Source organism: Grammomys surdaster, unplaced genomic scaffold (genome assembly GCF_004785775.1).
Source record: "Grammomys surdaster isolate TR1022 unplaced genomic scaffold, NIH_TR_1.0 212, whole genome shotgun sequence".
NCBI lineage: Eukaryota > Metazoa > Chordata > Mammalia > Rodentia > Muridae > Grammomys > Grammomys surdaster.
Window position 1 is genome coordinate 1667931 of NW_021604657.1, and position 6320 is coordinate 1674250.

Consider the following 6320-nt stretch of genomic DNA (forward strand, 5'->3'; position numbering starts at 1 on the left):
TTCTTTCTTTCTTTCTTTCTTTCTTTCTTTCTTTCTTTCTTTCTTTCTTGACTCATGCTGTACTTTATTCATTGCACAGACATATAATCATGCAGAACCCTGAGGTATTGTGTTCTAATAGACTATGCACTTCTATCAACAGATCTCAATGTTCACTAACAATTTATATTGGTGTATACCATTAATGTTCACAAACAAATGGTTACTTGAAATAGAAAAAAATTATAAAAGTCTAGGCACATGTGATAAAATAGAACATAAGAAAACAGAAGTAAATACTCCACAGCCATACCTGAAAAATTCAATAAATAATTAGTACTTGTGTGTAAGGGGTAATACTTAGAAAACTACTCCCGGTACAGCTTGTTACCGGGCAGCCACCATTTTCCCACTGCTCCAGCTCTGGGCCGTGGCTCTGGCTATCTGGAAACACCCACTAGGATGCCATCGTGGTGGCTGGCTCTGTCTATCCACCAAGCTGTCCACAATGCTCGGCTGAACCACAGACAATATCCGTTATCCTCGCGGTACCCGGGAAAGTGAAGCTTAAAGCTTAAAGCTTATCTAATTGGTTTATATATTAGGAAATCCTCAAATAACATGATGTCAACACAATTAGAATTATTACCCAAAATCTAACCTTTTGATGAGTTGCTACCCAGGACTGCTCTCGAACCATCCACCTTTCTCCATAGCCTCCTTCTCTCTCCTCACTCATCTCCTCGCCTTCCTTTCCTTCTCTCCTCCTGACTCCTCATTCTGCCTACCTTTCATACTGCCCAATCACTGAATCTTATTGAAAATGTAGCAGGAAAATATCCTGCTACACTTGTGAAATGGTTATACACCCACAATATCACCACCTAGCCAGTTACTTCCTCTCAATATCCTGAAACAAGCAAAATTTCTAAATCTCAACTATATTGTATGTAACATAGATTCCTTCATCTTAATTGATAACACATTAAGTAATAATATTTGCCTCATAGTTTTAGAAGAATCAACTAATTATATGTTGTTTTTCTCACAAATCTGGGATCTGTACATTATATTTTTAAAAACATCACTGTTAGGACGTGTACCCTTGCAGTAGGAAGTCTGTTACTATGGGAGTAGGCTTTGAAAGACCCTCCTCATAACTGCCTGGAAATAAGTTTCATTCTGGCTGCCTTCTGATCAAAATATAGAACTCTCAGATCCTACTTCATTACCATATCTTCCTGGATGCTACCATACTTCCCATCTTGATGATAATGGACACAACCTCTGAACATTTAAGCCAGCCCCAATTAAATGTTTCCCTTTATTAGAGTTGCTGTGGTCATGGTGTCTCTTCACAGCAACAGAAACCATATCTAAGACAATAACCCCAAATTATAGTCTATTGTGGGGAAATGAGAGTTGCAAGAACTTGAAGAAGCTGATCACATTGTATCTATAGAAAAGAAGCAGTTAAATTAATGTGAAATTGTGTTTAGCCCCTTTTTCTTCTTTTTATACACTCCAGGAACTTAGTACAGTGAATATTATCATAGATATATCTTACCACCTCCATTATACAAATTAAAATATTTGCCAATTAGCATGACTATAGGTCTGTCTTCCAGATGTTTCCAGATTTCATCAAGCTAACAATTGAGATTAACCATTAATAAGTCCCTCAGGATCAGAAACACACCATCTTTCCAGATGATGGTCACATTTATTCACGTTTGTAAACACCAGGTGTAGATGTGGACTTCCAAATATATAACTTCACTACAGCCATATCTCATAAACTTCACTTTTCTTGCACACCATGGATTTATGAGTTATGAATAAATATCCTACCATGCAAACACATAAAACATGTCCTGTAGCTGTACCCTCTGCATTGGACATAAGCATTACCAGCTTGAATCAGAGAAGCCATGAGACCCTCACAGTATTTGGCCTGAAGTCCTTCTTTCATGGGAGATGGAGAGAATATGGAGAAATTTTCAAGGCTCCTGCCTTCCCCTACAAGGTTATTTGAAGGATAAACTCTTTCTTGAGAAGAGAACATTCAGGGTTATATCTGCCTATATAATTCAAGAGAGGTTCTTTTGTGGTGCACCTTTTTATATGTTGCCCATACTGCTTGAAAACTCTTCCAGTGTACACATGTCCTTCGATGCCCAGAATACTTGATTGTATTGAAGCTTTGAGATACCCATGAGTAACATCAAAATAAAACTGGGTTGTCAAGCTGAACTTGATGAAATTCTTTCTATGATTTCTCAGTAGCCTCTCCATCTTGGCAGAGCAGACACTGTTTTCTACCTTCCCTCAGAAAGTCTCAGGAGAAGACCTCAAAGTACCTCATATTAAGTCCTATTGCAGTACAGAAAAATTACAATAAGTGAATAGTATTTTATAATATGCTAAGAAGAAATAATATGTGCAATAAATAATTGCATGAGGGAAGTTCCCTCCAAATTCCTCAGTTTCAGCAGTTTAAATAGATTTTGAGTTTTATACCATTTCTACTCTGTCTAAATGCCATGTCCTATACTTGGCTGAAAATCCTGCCTGTCATCTGGACTTTTGCAATTCTCAGAACTTAATCTGAGATTTTGCCAATGACTGTTCTGCACCTGGATTCCCCTGAAAATGCCAAGAGAGCAGACTCAAAGAGACATCTTGGCAGGTCTCATAATATCCTGCTACAGTATGGTCAGTCTCTCCCATCACATTTTATTGCATAGGGAGGCATTTATTCTTCCCTAAATTTCTAAGTGAGTTTTTGTGTCCTGTCCTTTGTGTTAATATTTTGGCAAAAACATTATTTTGGATGCTCTCAGTCACACTTATCATGTATGATTTAACTTTAATTACTACCATGGGGGGAAATGGTGAGGGATATAGATGAACAAAATAATGATTCTTTCTTAAATACTACAATCTTTGTAAATATCATCTTAGAATTAATTTGATAAATTTCTACTATAAACTTCAACATACTGGTCAATTTTTGTGGACTGAACATTTTAAAGAATGAACAAGCAAACAAATACATAAGTAAATGCATAAATAAGATATACTCCTTTTCTTGAGTGGACATCTGGTCTATTGATTCACTGAATAGTATTTAGCATTGTGGCTTTCATGAATTCAGTATATTGGATCTTTGTGGTTCTTGCATAAAAACTGTCCCATGAGTCCCCACAAGCTAGGAGTTAGCAGAAGAGTACTGGTATCCCTTATTTAGGGAAATACGTTTAATTTCATTCAAACAATATGAAGTATGAGGGTGGAGAGATGGTTCAGCCACTCCTGGCTAAAGTTCACAACCCAAAGGACAGAAGATGTAAAATGTCACATATGTTCAATACAGGAATATTGGATGTTTATTAAATAGTCTTTACTCTTCATCAGAAAAGTTGCATTTTATGAGGAGAAATTCAATTTCTACTTCAAAAATTAACCTTGACAACAAAAACATGCATTTTTATTGTTAGTCTCTGCATTCTTCTTCTTCTTCTTCTTCTTCTTCTTCTTCTTCTTCTTCTTCTTCTTCTTCTTCTCATTATTATTATTATTATTATTATTATTATTGCTATTTATATCAGTCTGATACCTTATCAGCAAATATACTTATCAACTAGATTTAAGGTAGAAATGGGGGCTGAAGAGATATGGCTCAGTGGTTAAGATCACCGGCTACTCTTCAAGCAGACTCAGGTACAATTCTTAGCATCCATATGGCAGTTCACACTGTCTGCCACTCTTTTCAAGGAAAGATATCACAACCCTCTGTCATCCACTGGCCCTTCAAACCTATAGTGCACAGATACACATGCAGGCAAAATACCCATACACATAAAATAATAACAATAACAACAATCATTTAAAAATGCTACAAATGATAGAAATGGGAATATTAATGTCGGACATGTGTATGAGAGAGAAAGAGAGAGGGAGGGAGGGTAAAGGGAGGGAGATGGAGAGGGAGAGGAAGAGGGAGAGGGAGGGAGAAAGAGAGGAAGAGGGAGAAAGAGATAGAAACTAAGGCCTAAGGCTGAGCTTACCTTTTTTCTGTTACTGCCCATGTATGTTTTTGGAACAGGGTTCTTCACTGATACTGGAGCTCACTGTTGGGTTATACCAGCTGTCAGTAAGCATCTGTCTCTGCATCACCCCAACACACACAGCTGAGTTTACAGTTGTAAGCTACAGTGCTTAGCTTCTCTCTGGGCTCTGGGATCCAAACTCAGTTTTTCATGCTTGACCAACAAGCAGTTTGGCCACTGAGTTATCTCCCCAGCATCACTTGCAGCACCTTCCTGCTCCCCCGAGAATTCTTCAGAACATTAAATTGTATGTAAAACCAGTCACTCATGTCTCCATATTTTAGAGGCAAAATGGTCATAAAGATGAATCCCACAGTTAGAAACCAGTGTGCAAGGGATGGAAGGGAGGTGGCTATGCATAGCATAGTGCTTCATTGTTTGCTACTATTCTGGAAACATAAGCAAAGCTTCTGGTAAAATCCCCTGGATCTTGAAGTCCATGGGAAATCATAGCACCCATGAACTTCAGCTAATCAGGTCAAGAATCAGGTCAAGCTAGAAATGACTAAGATGTCTCAAGGAACTTTTTATGTATATTTTTTTATCTGAATTAAGAATGGTTAAGAATGTCTGAAAGTTTTCATATTAATTTATACTTATTATTATTTCTATTATTAAATTTCAAATTATTTTTATTGTTTTGTACTTAATAAACTACTCTGCTAATTCATAAAAGCTGTTTGTGTAAAATGCATCCTTTGTAAGATCTTGGCATTGTACTTTGCTATTAGTATTTTACTTTTTCAGTGAATCTAATATCTGTAGTACAAATGGAAAGAAAATTAGATTTAAAACCCCCTAAACACTTGAAGTAATCAAATAAAATAACTTTAAGAAAAGAATGTCAATAACACATTTTGTTCTTGGATTGTTCATTTAAGGAGTCATTTTTACCAATAAACATTATATTTAATAAGCACAGGCAGAGAACTGAAGCCCAATCAAACAAATGCTACAGTTGTAACATCCCAGTCATTAAGCATGACCTTAGCATATTTCCACTTATTAAGAAGCCCACACAGAAATTCATTAACAAATGAAAGAACCCAAGGGCTAAATGCAAGTTAAGTAAATTAATTTCAAGCCACAGAAATCCAATAAATTGAACATTTATTGAGTTCTTATGAGAAAAGCTTTGTGATAATGCCTAAAGTAGATTAGACACATTCCCTGCCTCATTTAAAGGAATTAGGTATTATTACATTTAGATGAAGAAACACTGGTAAACTGTCTAAGCTTGCTAAAGTAATTGTTAATGGAGTTAAACAATGTCAATAATCATTTTACTGAGGTTTCAGGGAGATAGTTACCTTGTTTCATGGTGATAAGAAATTGTAAGAAATGTATCTTTGAATGCTATGAGCAGTTTGCATGGAAAATCTATTGTGAGAAATCTCTTCAGACCTTCTCAAGGAAGGCTTCAGTGCCCCTGGATGATCTTCCTCTATCTGCTTGAGAAGTTTCCTGCAGGAAGTGTATTAGTGCTCCTATCCTAAGAAGTTGTCAACCACTTCTCAAATGCATAGTAAACATGGTAGAACACTAGACAGATCTCCTGAGCCATTCCACCCCAGCCTCAAGAGATAACCCTGATAAGGCATTCTGTACAGGCCACAGCTCTTCTCCTTTGGTAAGACTCAGTAACAGAATTAGATGGAGAGAAGAGTGGTTACTTTTTCTCAAGATGTTTGAATGGCCTTTTATTGTTTAAATGTACCATCTGTATGTACAAAATGAAATTATGACTGCTCCAAAAGGATGTAATCTTTAATATAACAATAATTGGGAAAATATTTAATTGTTGAATTTTAACATGCTTGTAAATGTTTTATTTTCATATCTGAATTATTTGATTCCAATTTGCTTTGGCCAAGGAAGTATATAGTTGTAGTGAATAATGCCCTTTGCTCATTAGAGTGATTTATTTAAAAAGATTAAAAAATGCATTTCTGTTATAATATGCTATCTTCTTCCTCATGGAAGTAATATATGTTCTAAATAAGAATGTCCAAAGGCTCAAACTCTTACTCTGTCAACTATGAGTTGTGTCACCCTAAAAAGTATTAAACTCAGGATGCCAGTTGTCTTTCTATAAAATCAACAAGTACTATCTGCTTCAAAAGAATGTATGAAGGCTTACTATAGTATATTTCAGTATTTTTAGCATACATATGGAAATTTATCTGCAGCTGAGGGTGTGGTGTGGTGTGTGTGTATGTATGTGTGTGT